This window comes from Panthera leo, chromosome C1 (assembly GCF_018350215.1).
Source record: "Panthera leo isolate Ple1 chromosome C1, P.leo_Ple1_pat1.1, whole genome shotgun sequence".
In the NCBI taxonomy this organism is placed as follows: Eukaryota; Metazoa; Chordata; class Mammalia; order Carnivora; family Felidae; genus Panthera; species Panthera leo.
The window spans coordinates 16,076,243-16,092,821 of record NC_056686.1 but is presented as its reverse complement, the minus strand read 5'-3'; the positions used below and the strand labels follow the sequence as shown (position 1 = coordinate 16,092,821).

General features: G+C 46.9%; 1 protein-coding gene across 1 annotated transcript in view; it reads right to left on the bottom strand.

Moving 5' to 3' along the window:
• CDC42 (cell division cycle 42) overlaps nt 1-4,801 on the bottom strand; it is a 52,416-nt gene extending 47,615 nt beyond the window's left edge. The window contains exon 1 of the mRNA XM_042954224.1: nt 4,750-4,801. The gene's annotated coding sequence lies outside the window, so the exon portion shown is untranslated. The remainder of the gene's footprint in view (nt 1-4,749) is intronic.
• Nucleotides 4,802-16,579: the final 11,778 nt, after the last annotated feature.

Here is a 16,579-nt window from a genome sequence, read left to right as displayed (position 1 = left end):
CAACAATCTCCATTTAATAATTTTTATGGTTTGGGGGCACCTGTGTGGCTCAGTCCGTTGAGCAACCAACTCTTGATTTCGGCTCAGGTCATGAGATAGAGCCCAGAATCGGCTGTGAGCACAAGAGCCTGCTTGGGTTTCTTCTCTCTGCCCCTTCCCTGCTTGTCGTGCACACCGGTGCACTTCCTCTCGCTCTCCCTCTTTCTCTCAAAATAAACACTTAAAAATGGTAATAATAATAATTTGTATGGTTTCATGAGATTAATCTGGGGGAGGGATGGCTATTAAAATACTGATTTGGGGGAAAACTCAGCTTCTCAAATATGGAGCCTAAGAGACCTTGTAATAATAACAAGAACAAACACCTACAGAACACTCAGTATGTGCCACAGAATTGTCTCAAGTACTTCACACAGATTAACTGATTTGATTCTGGTAACAACTCTGTGAGGTAGGGATTATTACTGGACCTATTCTACAGAAGGTAAACCTGAGTCACAAAGACATTAGGTTGCACATAGATAATAACCCAGGATTAATTAATAACCCTGGATTTGAACCCAGGCAGTCTAGTTCCAGAGTCTAGACCTTTAATTATAACACTAGCAGTCTAGCTGAAGACTCAGCAGCAGAATTAAGATGGCAAATCAAAATGGCTTACTTTTGAAAAAAACAACGCAAGTGGTAAAGAACAGAGGAAGCAACAGAGGTGACAGCCAATTATTAGTGGATCCCAGGACTTAACAATACAGTTTTTTCCTATATTAGAAAATGTTCTGGACTTCATAACAGCTAAACATCTGAGAATATTTCTCTAAAATATTTTTTTAGAAGAAAACACCTGGTTTCATGGGGCACCTGACTGGCTCAGTCGGAGGAGTGTGCAACTCTTCATCTTGGGGTTGTGAGTTCGAGCCCGACGCGGTGTACAGAGATTACTTAAAAAGAAACCCTTTAAAAAAAAGTTTTAAATAAAAAAAATAAACAAGTCAACAACAACAACAACAAAAACCACCTGGTTTCACTTCACACAACAAGCATTTTGAGACCAATGTCCCAGGGGCAACTAGTGAAGAAGAGTTTTGATATCCAGGACTTACAATAGCACCAGCAGCCGACATAGCTGAAATAACAAGTAATGAAAATTGCTTTAGCAAAAATATTTTGGACTGAAAGGATGAGTAACTAAAAGTAGAAACTGGTAAGGGACAAAGCACAACATGACCAGGAATCTGATACTGTTGAGCAGAGTGGAAAAAGTGGCAAAAATAAGCTGCTATGCAAACAAAAGAAGCAGAGAAAAGAAGCGAACATTAAAGTCTAAATAATTTTTAGAAAAGTAAGAACCGGTCATTAGGAAAAAACTTTCTAAGCAATGGTGAACAGTCCACACAGTAGAGCTGCAGAAGATACTGGACTGAACAGATGGATAAGATCAAGCCAGAGCAGATTAGTAATCATCACTTCAATGGGCCCGACCATGGATATGGCTGACCAAGCACAAGTCTCAGGAAACACAGTAAACAAGTCTACGGAATATGCAGAAAATGAAAATGTTAACCCTCAGACATCTGAAATTCACTTATTTGACAAGCATTTCTTGAGATCTGGTATACGTCTGGCACTATTCTAGGTGCTAAGGATATAGGGGTGACCATGCCAGCTCAGATCCTGCCCTCATGTCACTTACATTCTACTGGGGGCACTAAAAGATTTGAAAGAGAACACTGAATAAGGTATTATCATAAAAACCTAGAGTGAAGCCTTTTAATATAGGAGGATATATGAAAACTATTTATGGGACGTAAGTTAACAAAATAGTAATCGCTCCTGCCCCCACAGAGGAAGCCCTTATAGACCTCTCAAAAAGACCCTAAGAACACTAAATAAATGCATCTAAAATGTACCTACAAATAAAAGTACAATCTGACTTTTATTCCAAGAACACCTATACATACCACTCCCAGACAGGCACAGTAAGTTGCACTTCAAAGTTTTCCAAATGGGACAGCTTTTGGATCAAAACATTTTATTAGTGTAACCATCTTAAAAATAACTAGAAGTACTTTTCTAATAGACCATAAAGTTCTAAACGGAAAAGTATCTGAATAAAAGAAAACAAATCTTGAAATTGCCAAAAAAAATTAATAAATAAAGATCTGGTCTTGGTGGGCTTTAAGAATTTCACTGAAGTTTAAGCCCCCTGACTACCCTAGCTATAACAATGGCCTTAGATTCCCAAAAAATTAGATTTAACTGAGTCTAGGTTTTTTTGTTTTAATTTTTTTTTAAAACATCTTTATTTATTTTTGAGTGACAGAAACGGAGCACAAGCGGGCGAGGGGCAGAGAGCAAGAGGGAGACCCAGAATCCGAAGCAGGCTCCAGGCTCTGGGCTGTCAGCAAAGCAGGACACAGGGCTCAAACCCACAAACGGTGAGATCATAACCTGAGCTGAAATCGGACGCTTAACCGACTGAGCCACCAAGGCGCCCCAACTATAGGTTTTGATTAGTATATAAAAACATCTCAAGAGGACGTGATACCTAATTTCTTGAAGAAATTACTGGAAAACAGCTCATTTTTAATACTCAGTTAACTATCCATCTCTCATCTCAGTCTAAAAACTGTAAAATCAGAGGCACCTGGGTGGCTCAGTCGGTTGAGCGTCCGACTTCGGCTCAGGTCATGATCTCACGGTTCGTGAGTTCGAGCCCCGCGTCGCGCTCTGTGCTGACAGGTCCGAGCCTGGAGCCTGCTTCGGATTCTGTGCCTCCCTCTCTTCTCTGCCCTCCCCCTGCTCACGCTCTCTTTCTCTCTCTCTCTCTCAAAAATAAGTAAACATTAAAAAAAAAAAATTTAACTGTAAATTCAAACTATTTTCCTATATTTAAAAAAAATGCAAATTGAAGTATGTTTAAACTTCTTAAATGTAGAATTCTCAAGAAATAAGGCAGCAGAAGGTGTTTTTAAAACAAGATACCACATGACAAAGTGTTTCAGAAGATCCAAGTTCAGTACCTATTCAATCCTCTCCGACACCTACACACCACAAAAAGTTGATTTAAACCTACCACTTCTTTTAAGTGTTTCTTAACAAGCAATGTTCTCTCTACACACAAGAAACAATAGGAAAGTACTTGTTCCAACAAGAACTACCCTTACAACAATGCATTACACAATGGGATCTCATTTGCTTTACAATGCTAACATTTTTCTGTGCTGTATCTCTGTAGTCAATGAAAGACGTACAGTTGGGGATGTACCTAATATTCTGGGGAACAAATACTGCGATCCCAAAAGTCTGAACATGGTACTTAAGTGTTTTTGGGTTAAAAACCCAAAATTCGTTTTTAACTACAAAATTAAACTGTCTGGCAAGCAAAGGTAAGGCGTAAAATGAGCTGATTCGCTTTCGGCCACAAAAAAGCGCACGTGAGCCGGCTTAGGTCTGTACCGTGCATCAGTTAAGTCAGGTGGGAGAAGTTAAACAGCCTGGAAGTCATTTTGGACCAGAGAAAAGCTCCCACAAATCCCTTCATTCGACTATAAAAGGATCTTCAAAGTTACTGCCTACACAAGTGGCTGTCGGTATCGTCTTACGCTTTACTCCCTGGCACAAGCTCATCTTGAGGTTTCAAACCTCCCCGGCTTTTAGAGGCCTTTGAGACGGCCGAAAGATTTCACAGCCCCGTCTATGAACATGATGCGTCGGGAAGCTGGCAGGATATGCCACTGAGTGCCCCAAACGAGGCTGCAAAAACGCTGTCTTCATTCGGTGAGTCCCTGACTTGTAGGAGTTAAAACTCTCACCCCTTATATTGCGATGACGTAATCCTCCACACTGCATTTCTCTTAGACTTAAAGGGGAGGAAAAAAACAAACGAACAAAGAAAATTTCACCCTAATAAGAGGAATTAAGCAAGCGGCAGAACGACAGTTTCGAGAGGTGGTTAGGTAACTCCCTGAAAGGGAAGCTTCAGCTGAATAAGCAGGGAGAGTTGGAGAAGCAAACGGAAATGGTGCTAGGAACTCAACCTAAGGCCGGAATAAAGGAACCTGGGGAAACAGCTCCCAGGCCCGCCCCGCCGGACGGGGAGTCGGGCCGCGGGGCTGCGGAGGAAAGGGCGTCGCAGGCACAGCCCCGGGGCGGTCCGCTGGCCGCCCCCTCCCCGGCCGCCACTTCCCCGCCGCGCTCGCGATTCCGCTCCCCTCCCCCCGCCCGCCGCAAAATGTCCGCGGCGGCGCCCGGCGAAGCAGGAAGTCCAAGCCCGGGCGCAGGGAGCACACCCGGCCCGAGAGCCCGAGCCACCGGCGGCCGCGAGCTGCTACGCGGTCCCGGCCGGCCGGCCGCCCACCCGCCCTCGGGGCCGGCGGAGCCGGACCGGGGGGGAGGGGAGGCCGGGATGGGTGTGACCCCTTCCTTCCGCCGCTGCCCGGTGACAGCCCGGCCCCGCCCGCGCCATCAGGCCGGCACCCCGCGCCCGGGCCGCGCACCTCTCGCGGCCGGGCTCCCCCGCCTGCCCCGCCGCCACCCTCTACCCTCTGCTCCCGGAGAGAACCCGGACCCGCGCTCGCCCGGACGGCGCCGCGCGAGCCAGGCACCCCTTCCCGCGCCCCGCGCTCCCAGGGTTCCCGGGATCCCAGAAGGCGGGGTACCCCCGCGGACGGGGAGAAGCCGGGGGACGCGCGGCGGGGACGGGACAGTGGGGGAGCCGCTCCCGCGGGGAGCCTCGGGCCCCGCACTCACCTCAGCTTCTCCGCCGGGGCGTTGGCAGCACTGCGCGGGGTCTCCTCGGCTGCCGGACAGGGGCACGCGCCTGACGTCAACACGCAGGCGACGCAGGGTTGGGTGCCCGCGGAAGTGGGAGGGACCCGCAGGCGAGCCCTGGCCGCGCGGTTGGAGGCGGGGCCTGCATTCATCAGCCGCCCCGGCTCGGGCAGATCACCGCGCACGCGCGGGCCAGCGCGGCTGGCTAGCTGCTGGTTCCCTGCTAAGCTTTGCCCCTGTTTCTCCGATGGTCGTGTAGGTAATGGTACTATAAACAGTCGTTTGCAAAGCGCTGCCACTGACAATGCTTTTGATCTTTTCAACCTTCTGAAGCAAAGTATTTTTCCTATGTTGCAAAAAAGACGGAGGCTATGGCTTGCCTGAGGGGCAGTGTCTTGCCTGGGTGGTCTCCTGCCCACCTCCCTCCCAGGCCTGCATCAGGTCCTCCATGGCGCGCCCGCGCTTTCCATCTGACTATACCACACTATCCCTCGTTCCAGCCACATCTGCAGTCTTTTGCCTTCGGGACTTCCTCCCTGACGCAAGGCCTCGAACTCCCTGTTTCCTGTGGTTGCCTCCTCTTCACCAGCCTTTGGTTGGTTGCCTCTCGGCCCTCGAATGTCACTGCCTTCCTGATCACCCCACCTGTTTGTCATCTGTCTTCCCTGCTAGTGTGCAAGCTGCAGGAGAATAGAAACTCTGTGTCTTAGTCTCAGATGTCTCCCAGTGTTAACGGGAAATCGCTTATGTTAATAATAGTTCATTTATCGGTGACCACCACAGCTATTTGGCCAAAAAAGACACCTATTTCCAATACGTCTGATATAATAGTCGTATTTTCTTTTGAGCCTTTCAGTTGCACAAGAATAACTAGATTTTTCAGTGTTTACGATAGGCATGGTGCTAACAGCTTTGCATGTAATAGTAGTTAATGTAATACACACAACTACTCTATGAGTTAGGAACTTACCCCAGGGGTGCCTAGGTAGCTCAGTCGGTTGGGCATCCGAGTTCAGCTCAGGTCATGATCCCACAGTTGGGGCTCTGTGCTGACAGCTCGGGGCCTGGAGCTTGCTTCGGATTCTGTGTCTCCTTCTCTATCTCCCCCTCTCCCAGCTCATGCTCACTCTGACTCTCTCAAAAATAAACATTAAAAAAAAGAAGAAGAAGAAGAAGAACCATTACCCCCATTTACTGATGCATGAACTGAGGCTCAGAAGTGTTAAGGGATTTGCCCAAGGTTGACAAGCTAGGCAGTGGCAGAGCTGGGACTTGGACCCAAGAGACTGGCCCTAATTGATCACTACACTATCATACTACCCAGCAGGTTAGGAGAAATCAGAAGAGATAAGCTTCAGGTGTAGCCCTATCCCTACTGATACAAACTATTACCATTTTGGTGTATATCTTTCCAGATTTATAGAGATGGAGAGAGATGTACACACATTTATTGCACAAAACAGACTGTGCTCTGCCTTTCCCTTTCAAAACTACATTGTGAATATCTTTCCATCTCAAATGAAACATCATTTTTAAGGGCTGTATTCTCCTGTAAGGGCATTGCAATATATATCTAATCAATCTGCTATTGGAATTTAGGTTGTTTGGGGCTACTGTAACTTTTGACTGTTGGTAAATGCATAAGCTTAGTTTCATAAACTTGAGGAAAACTGGTTGTGTTTTCTCCCTCTGCAAGACTAGTTGGCGGTGACCTTTCCTTCATCCCGTCTCACAATCCCATGAATGTCCCCAGACAATGTCTGCCCTTTCCATGAGCAGCAATATCTTGATGGGGTGTCACCCAACTGCTTGGCTTTTCCTGCCTCTATTCTGAGGACAAGAACTCACTTAGCGCTTTGTCTTTTGTGTTGTCAGGTTTTTGTTAAAATGACCCTCCCCAACCTTTTCACGGTCCCAAAAGGCAGTAGCATTTTTACTGGACCCCAGTCTATCCCTTCCCTTGCTGCCAGCCTAGACCCCAGCCTCTAGAGCCTCCTCCCTACCGCCCCACTGGCTACAGCCGCCCCATACTAACAAGAGGAGCAGCCTGGGGGGCTCTGGTTTCCCTTCCCCTGTGGTTACCAGCCCAGTGTCCATTCCTCCTTCTTCTGGCAACAGCACCGCCATTTCTGCAACAGCCCCTTCCCTGATTCTCAAATCCCTGTGGCTCTAGGGGAGAGGATTCTACCCCTAGTTGTGGGGAGAGACACATGACCTAGGCTTTGCCAATCAGAGAATTCTAGCAGCATTTTCAGGGACAGGCATGTGACCCAATGAGAACCAGTAAGACTCAATTCTGGGACTTTGGTCAGAACTGTCCGGTTGATGAATCTCTCTGCTGAGGGTAGGATGTAACCATGGCACTGCTGGCAACCATCTTCCCACTGCAAGGCCAGAAACTGCTTGAGAAGGAGACCACAAAAGAGGGGGAACACAGAGCAGGGAGATAGACAGTGAAACCAAGTCCCAGTGGCATTGTTTGAGCCCTTGGATCTAGCCTTACTTCAATTTTCGGTCACATTAGCCAAGAAATTCCCTCTACTGCCTGAGCCAAGTTGGGTAGGTTTCTGTCACTTGCAAGTACAAGATTCTGTCCCCCCCCACCACCACCACTCCCCCTTGTCTGCCCTGGTGTGGTAGTTGACACCATCTTCTAGATGATTCCCGAATCCCTGCCTCCTCCATCCCCTATTCCCATCCCTATTTCCAAATTTCCAGCTACTCAGAAGTCCCATTAGCACCACTGAAATCATCTCCAGTCCCCACCCGCTTCAGGTCCTACAGTGCCTCCATCCGCGTTGGACTCCTGAACCCTTGTACGCCCAGGGGCTCCCGACATTTCTGCAGCACGAGTCCTACACCCACAAAGGTAATATCCAATTTCTAGATGCTTCCTTTTGACAATCTCTGTTTTAATTCATTTTACACAGCACAACCTTCTTGTCTTCCTCGATCTCAGCTCCTTTTAAGTCACCTTCTGGCTCGGGAACCCTGGTGTTTTTTTCTTTTGCCTTCAAAATAAGATTCAAAGTTCTTTAGCCGGGCATTCTGTATCCTCTGTGATCTGGCACCGGCTTGCCCTTCCAAAGTTATTTCCCTTTCCCTTTCCCTTCTGTATTAGTCAGGGTTGTCCAGAGGAACAGAACCAACAGAAAAAGCAGAGGGAAGGGGAGAAGGAAAGGGAGACAGAGACTGATCTATATTGGTCTATATCTATCTATCTAAAAAGATTTATTCTAAGGAATTAACTTGCATAATTATGGAAATTGACGGGATGAGTTGATTGTAGGATGAGTCAACAAGCTGAGACTCAAGAGAACTGATGATGTAGGTCCAATCCAAGTCCTAAGGCCTGAGAACAAGAACTGCTGTTTCCGTGACAGTTCAACAGCCAGCCAGCTCAAGCCCCAGAAAAGGCCGATGTTTGAATTCAAAGCAGGAAAAATCTCTGTTACTTGAGGGAGGGTCAGCCTTTTTATTCTAGCCAGGCCTTCAACGGATTGGATAAGGCCCACCACATCAGGGAGGGCAACCTACTCAGTCTACGAATTCAAATGTTAATCCTACCCCAAAACACCCTGACAGACAGGTGCACCCAGAATAATGTTCAACCAAGTATCTGGGGCTCCAGGGCCCAGTCACGTTGACGTTTAAAATTAACCATCACGCCGTCAATCACACACCTTGTCTGTGTGTGGGCTGAAGCAAGACTGAATTACCTAGTATCATATGTGCAGGTATGATGATTTCTTGCCTCCGTGCTCCTGCTCATGCTGTTCCCCTTGCCTAGAACACCTTTCCCGCTCATCCACCCTACCTATCCAGTCCCACTCTCTTTCCCGCCATGAACTGGACCTTTTGCCAACAGCGACCTTGTGTCCCTTCCCACCTCTGTGCTTCCTCAGATTCAGCAGTTCCCTTCCCCGTCTGCCAAACTCCTATCCTTCTCTCCTTCAAGGATCACCATTGACCTCAGCTCTTACACCTTCCCTGACAACCCCAGGCAACCAATCGTTCCTATTACACTCGTATTTAAAGCATACTATATTAAAATCAGTTGTATCTGTGCTAACTAAACCATCAAGCCATGAGCAGGCAAGGATCTTAGCTTATTCATTTTTGTATCCTTTTACCTAATTTCCTGGCACACTGCCAGCCCCCAAAAATGTTTGATAAATAATGCACGAACGAGCACACTGCCGCTTTCCACAGGGCCTGCCCTCCTTCGTGCTGCAAAACTGATGTCTGCTGCTTCTGAACCCCCGTAGCATTTCCCTGAGGGTTTCTTCAGGCCTTCGCCCTGTTCTGTCATGTTCATTATCCGTGCTTTCTCTGCCCTACCGGAAGCTCCGGGGGCGCACTCGGTTCTGGGTGCACTTTTGTGCCCCTCACGGTGCGCCTCAGGTGCCTTAAACCCAATGAGTGAGAGGAGTCTCGAAACTGCATTCTCAGCCAAATGCCAAAGACCGCAAATCCACCACCATCTCCCCGGGGCCTGCCAAGATTTACTCACGAAGACGAGGATCCACATTAAAGAGGTTCTCCTTTGTGGTCTTCGGTCTTAGGATTTACATGAGAAAGTCCTAATTTAAGACTTTCCGTGTGATTCGTAGGTGATAAAACTATAAAGAAAAGTAAGGAAGTGATTATTATAAAAATTCGGCTGCTGGCTGCCTCGAAAGGAGGTTGTAATCTGGGAGGGATGGGGGCGGGCAGTGTTGGCAGTGGTCTATTTCATGACCTCGGTGATGATTACATGTGGATGTTTGCTTTGTAATTATTCATTGTACTATACGTTTGTTTCACATGCTTTTCCTCACGTGTCATATTTCATAAAAAATGAAGGTTGGAAATAAACAAAACAAAAATGAAGTCTCACTACTGTTACCAAGGGGTAGATACCTATCCTTAAGACACAGGCCTACCCTTCCATTTCTGATTTACCGGTTGGTCTTCCCCTCATCTGGCTGGTCATGGCCATGGCTCAGGTCATGTCAGCAGCCCCACTCTGCTGCTAGGATTCCGCACGTGCTCCCGATCTGGCCTGCCACACCTCAAGGGGCCAGGGCTGCTGTACCTGAAGCCATAGTCCATCAGCACAGGGACCTAGACCCTTCTTGGAGTCAGAGAAAGGAGAGGAACTGACCAAACCTGTTTTCTATTTTCCTTTTCTCTAACTGGCCCAGGCTTGCCCTCTTCATCTCTGTTACACATCTCTGGTGGAGACAATCTGAGTCACTGAAGAAGGGTGCCTGAGATGGGATAGGGGAGAGAAAAGTCTAGAAATGACTGAGCAACTCCATCTGCATTGGTAGGGTTTAGTCAGAACCCAGAGGCCCATGGTACAGTGAAGCTTTAATTTCAAAACGATCGGAGAATCACTCACGTGAGCCAATTGGTTCACGTTGGCATGTTGGGACCAATATTCAACAGTCAGTGAATATTTTATGTGCTAGGCACCTTGCATGCAAAGATAACTGATATGCCCCTGCTTAACCTCTTCAATGCTTTCTCCTGGTTCTTGTCCACCTCTCCAATGTCCTCAGAACCATGCACTCACTCACTGGGCTCCAGCGATGCTGCCCTCTTTGAAACCTCTCAGACAGAACTGACCTTCCCGTGCCTGCCTTAGAGCCTTTGCACTTGCTGTCCTGAGCTCTCCTGCTCTGCACAAGCCTGCTCCTTTCCACCCTGCACATCTTTGCTCAAATATCACCTCTTTAAGAGGACCTGCTCCCCACGCAGCTTAGAGCAGCACTTCCAACCCATGACGACACCACGCTGCTTTATTTCCTTCATAGCCTCGTCACTATCCAAAACAATCTCACCCCTTTAGTATTCTTACTATCATTCTCTCCCCATTAAAAAGTAAATTCAAGGTCTTCTTTCCACCACTGGACCCTCGGTGCTAGAATGTAGTCTAATTACCTGTTGAAGAAACGCAATGAATGAAGACATAATCTCTACTCAAGGAGTTAAGGTCTCCTAGCGGGACAAACAATAATCAAAAGAAGTGCGAGGACAGAGGTATGCACAAGTATCTAGCAGAACAAGAAAAGCAGAATATTCAAAAGAGTTATACTTGGGGCGCCTGGGTGGCTCAGTTGGTTGAGCATCTGACTTTGGCTCAGGTCATGATCTCATAGCTCGTGAGTTCGAGCTCCATGTTGAGCTCTGTGTTGACAGCTCAGAGCCTGGAGCCTGCTTCAGATTCTGTGTCCCTCTCTCTCTCTGCCCCTCCCTCGCTCATGCTCTCTCTCTCAAGAATAAATAAAAAACCATTAAAAAAATTTTAAAAAAAAGTTACATACTTAACAATTACTAAGTACTTCCTATGCTCCAGGCATTGTTCTAAGTATTTAATATGTATTAACTCACTGGAAATTCACAAGAACTCTGGAATATAGAAACTATTATCTTCAACAAAAACAAGGCATGAAGAGGTTAGTAGCACTTGCCTAAAGTTGTACAGCTGGCAGGTGAAAGAGCTGAGGTTCAAACCCAGAGCTGATAAAGGAAGGTTTCCCAAGGGAGCAAGGTTTGATCTCAATCTAAAGGGCCAGGGCAGGCCACGCTGATCACTGCCAGAAAGAACAGGCATGTGCAGGTACACAGGCATGGAAAAGCAGGATGTCAGGGGGGTAGATGAGTCTCATACACATAATGTTGAACACAAGAAGACAGACACAAAACGATATACACTGTAGGATTCCCCTTGGTTCAGAAACAGGCAATACTGCTCTATGCCAGTAGAAATCACAATAGCTTACCTTTCGGGGGATTACTGACTAGGAAAGGACCTAGGAAGTCTTCTGGGATGCTAGTTATTCTCTGTATCTTCATCTGCAAGGTGGTTATAGGGGTATGCTCACTTTGTACAAATTCATCCAGTGATACAATTTCCAGGATGCATGTTATATTTAAATTAAAAAAAATTAAAGGTCACTTCAGCAATAGTATTGACCTAAAAACCAAACCACTTGTGATTTTTTTTTTAAGAGGTGTAGAATTTTTGTGCGTCTTGATGATGAGATTTAATGGCTGCAGATAAGAAAAGCAGAAGGGCACCTGGTTGGCTCAGTCAGTTGAGGATCCAACTTCAGCTCAGGTCATGATCTCACAGCCCATGGGTTCGAGCCCCCTGTCAGGTTCTGTGCTGACAGCTCAGAGCGGTCATACTCCTTTGAATTCTGTGTCATCCTCTCTCTCTGCCCCTCCCCCCCTCAAAAATAAGTAAACATTAACAAAAAAAGAAAAATGAAAAAAAAAAAAAAAGAGCAGAGAGGAGGGGCACCTGGCCGGTTCAGACGGTGGAACGCGTGACTCTTGACCTCAGGGTTGTGAATTCGAGCCCCACTTTTGGTGTAGAGATTATTTGAAAATTACTTTAAAATCATAATTACTTTAAAAAAAATAAATAAAATCATAATTACTTAAAAAAAAAAAAAGCAGAAAAGAGAGATAGAAGGAACGAGAAGCTAAGACCAGGATTTAATGTGTAGACATTAGAAATGGAGGGTTCAAGAGAGGGGCTCAGAAGACAGAACAAGCTCAAAGGGACAGGGGAGAATCACGGACTGAATCTTCCCCTAACCTAGCAGATTCAGCCACAATAGCATGCATTGGATGTTTCTCTGCTTCTGGTGCTGGGAAGGGGTGAGCCTAGCTGGGACTAAGGCAGGAATGAGACAGGTGTGGGAACGGAAGCTCAGAGAGGTCTGAGATCACACACTTCATAAGTGCTGGAGTTATCTCTGCCAGAACCTCCAATTTGTGCTAAGACAGGGCCAACACTTAAGCACTGGCCCCACTTGAAGGCGGAGTTTTGGCTCAGAGGAAGTGAAAGCAGCCAGCTTTGGTGGTGTTGGTGGCTTCCTGCCCAGGGGACACACCCAGCTTCTAAATCACCATTCTGGACCGTCACGTTGTTGCTAGGCACCGGAGGGGCCCCACCAGCTTTCAAGCAGAGCCAGCCAAGGGCAGTTAACTTCGCCTCACTGCAAGGTCAGGTGCAGAACAGAGAGGGAAGCCAGCCACCCGGTGAAGGCTTTCCTTGTTTTGTTTTGTTTTGTTTACTTCCATCCCCAGCCCTCCCACCTGCCCCCTCCCATTGTCTCCCATGAATTCTAGTTATCTGTGTTCACTAGAAGGAAGAGCCTTCAACCAGGCGGCAGTTATGTGTCTCCTACAAAAATCAAACTGTTCCTTGAGGATCCATCATGGGCAGGCCCTGGGTTGGAGGCCAAGAACATAGAGATTCCCTCTTGATGGAGCTCATGATCTGACTGGGGACAGAGTGGACGCTATAGCACAGTGATTCTTGGAATACAACATGACATATGGGGTACACAACATACATTTTCTGACTGAACGGGACTAAAGAACTAAAGCCAGAGTGTTAAAGGAGCTCACAGGAAGGAGGGCCTCTGATGTCAGTTCAAGACAGAAATCAAAGAAGGCTTCATGAAGGCGACCATGCCTATCTATGTCACAAAGAATGAGTAGGAGTAGGTTGGCAGATCGGGGGAGGCATGGGGAGAGGCATTCCAGACCAAGGGAAAATGTCCAATAAATGCCTGGCAGTGGGTGGAAAATGCTTAGCAAAATAGTTAAGCCATTGTCAAGTGCATTGAACTAAGCTGCCTGTGGAAACTGACCACACGTGATGCTCCTGGAAGGGCCAGTTACACTTGAATGCTCCAGCCACCACCGCCATCACGGTGGACTCCTCATGGCCCCCCACACCTTGCAGAGTTGGCCTCCTCTCCAGCAGCCAGGCCCTGGCACCCACACGCTGCTCAGGGAGTAGCTGCCCAATAGAGGACATACTTTTCCATGGCACCAGCCAGTTGCTAGGAATCTCGAATTACCTTGTGGTCCCAACACTCGTTTTCACCAGCAGTCATCTGGCAGGAACACTTAAAATTTTTTTTTTTAATGTTTACTTACTTTGAGAGAGACAGAAAGAGACAGCACGAGGCAGAGAGAGACGGAGACACAGAATCTGAAGCAGCCTCCAGGCTCTGAGCTGTCAGCAAAGCCTGACACAGGGCTCGAATTCACGAGCGGAAAGATCATGACCTGAGCTGAAGTCCGACACTCAACCCACCGAGCCACCCAGGTCCCCCTGGCAGGAACATTTTCAATAACTAGATGAAATTATTCTTTTGTGGAACCCGGAGTCTAAATAATCCCAGTGGGAAAATTAGGCACAGGAGACAGTTTACAAGTATTTCCCTCTGGCTGCTCTGCATTTTCCTCCTCCTTCCTCTCACAGAATTAAAGTGTTCGGGGTTCTTTGGAACCTGGCTCTAAATGGACTCAAAGAAACTACAACGTCAGGCACTGGGGGTAGCTGGGTCGTGCCGCTGCACAGAGAACGCGTGGGGATCATCCTGGGGAGTGGCAGCGGAGATAGGGAGTTGCTGTCCTCTCCAATCCCCACAGAGCCCTTAACACGCTGGACTCAGTCTGCTCTTTGATATCCGGGCAGCGTGACCTCATGGCAAGGGCGTGGGGCCGGAGCCAGATGAAACGGAGATGAACTGCAGCCTCTCCTCTTACTGGGTTTGTTTGGGGCAAAGAATCTCCTCTGTAAATTCGCTTCCATGGGAAAGAGCTGGTACCGCAGGGTTGCTGGGAGACAGTGCTGGGCAACTGTGAACTGTATCAGTCCCGGTTTCAGGACATGGAGGTTGAGTCATGGCTCTGTCACTTACCTCTCTCAACCTCTTCTGCTTTGGAGGTTAGACGACATACCTAAATCCCTGACCTTACATTTTTTTTTTACTGACAGTGTAAGGCTAGGTTTTAGCCATACAAGGAACTACTCAGTGGCTGCTAAAATTAGTTTTAAATAAAGCCAATCTCTGTACGTTGATAGCAAAAGACCCCAAGACTTATTGGGTAAGAAAAATATATATAGCCTAAACGGACATGGTCTGCATTTTGTGTAAATAAAAAAAGGATGTATGTGTTTATGCACATACGTCTGGTATGTGCTTACATCTGTAGAATTCATATTTTTGGAAGGATACATAACTGCTAATTTAGGGGAGAGACTTTAAGTTTTCCTTTTAGGGGTGCCTGGGTGGCTTAGTCAGCTAAGCATCCGACTCTTGATTTTGGCTCAGGTCACGATCCCAGGGTTGTGGGATCAAGCCCCAGGTCGGGCTCCACACTGGCTGTTTAAGATTCTCTCTCTCTCGCTCTCTCTTTCCCTCCCTCCCTCCCTCTCTCTGCCCCTCCTTCTCATGCTCTCTGGCACACGCAGGTGCTATCCAATCAAATCAAATTTCCTTTTGTCCCTTTCTACACTGTTGGACTTTTCTGTCCACATGCAAATATATCTTTTGCTTTGAAAAATGGGAATTCCCTGGGAAGTGAGATTATGGACCATTTTTGTTTTCATACTTTTCCTGCATCAAATGAAACTAAAAAAATGTTACTCTACCTTGTGAGATAAATTAAAGTCAAAGAAGAAACATCTTGCATGCAGGAGATTTCCAAGAGATGCTTGTTAAATTCACACTTGCAGACATGATGTAAAGAGCCCAAGACTAGGGGGACAGATATCCAAGGCTTAGATTCTAGCTCCACCATTTATCGGCCATATTGTGTTACTGGTGAATCTCAGTTCTCTCATCTATAAAGCAGGTGTATTTATACGAATAGGTAAAGTCAGAGGACTGTCTGGATTAAATGAATCATGAACGCATCTAGTCCAGATCCTGGTACACAGTAAACCATGTTAGTAGAATGGCTGGGGTTGGAGGTGTAATATTAATCTTTGTACCAAAGAACTTAAGATTTGTCAGAGTAGGTGACCTTACCCAAACACACGCAGGGATACGAAACCCTGTTTTTTTTTTAAAGTCGGCTCCACGTCCAACGTGAGACTTGAACTCAAGACCCTGAGATTAAGAGTCACATGCTCCACCAACCAAACCAGCCAGACACCCCAGTATGAAACCAAATTTACACCACTCTTCCCACAGTTTCCTCAATTCAACATTAAGGGTCATCTGTGGCAAATCTGTGATGAACCGTCCTGTTAAACCGGTGGTTCTCAACTAGGGGCAGATTTGCCCCCAGGGAACATTTGGCAATGTCTGGAGACGTTTTTGGTTGTTTCATCAGTGGGGTGCTACTGGCATCTGGTGAGTAGACTAGGGATGCTGCTAAACATCTTATAATAAACAAGACAAGCCCCCACAAAAGAGAACCGTCTGGCCTCAAACTGCCAATGTTGAGAAAATCTGTGCTAAGGTCACTCAACTCAGGACACCTCAGGGCCATAAAATCCCTAAGGTGGTAACTTTTTGGGCCTCCTGTAAAGTCGGCTGCTTTACTTACACACTGTATTCTAGATCGAAGCAGCTGAGAAATTGGTACTGGCCAGGAAATTCTTAACATCGGGAGTCCCTGATCCCTGCAGACTAAAAGAAATACCTTCATGATGCTCCAAACAAACTGAAATATTGGAGATATTCTGACCCTGTCACGGTTACAAATTCCTTTGCCAACTTAGAGGTAGGAAAGCTTAACCTAAGGGGCACCCAGCTGGCTCAGTCAGCAGAGCGTGCGACTCTTGATCTCAGGGTTGTGAGTTCGAGCCCCACATTGGGTGTAGAGATTACTTTAAAAGTTTTAAAAAGAGAGAAAAGCTTAATTTAGTCAATAAAAGGCACAGCTCACTGTTCTGTATGTTCTCTACTCCCCAAGCATTTCCAGGCTTTTTTGCTCAAGGTGGGATTCCATCCAGTGATCTGCTTAAGTTCAGTTACAATCTCACTTCCCTAACTTGGCT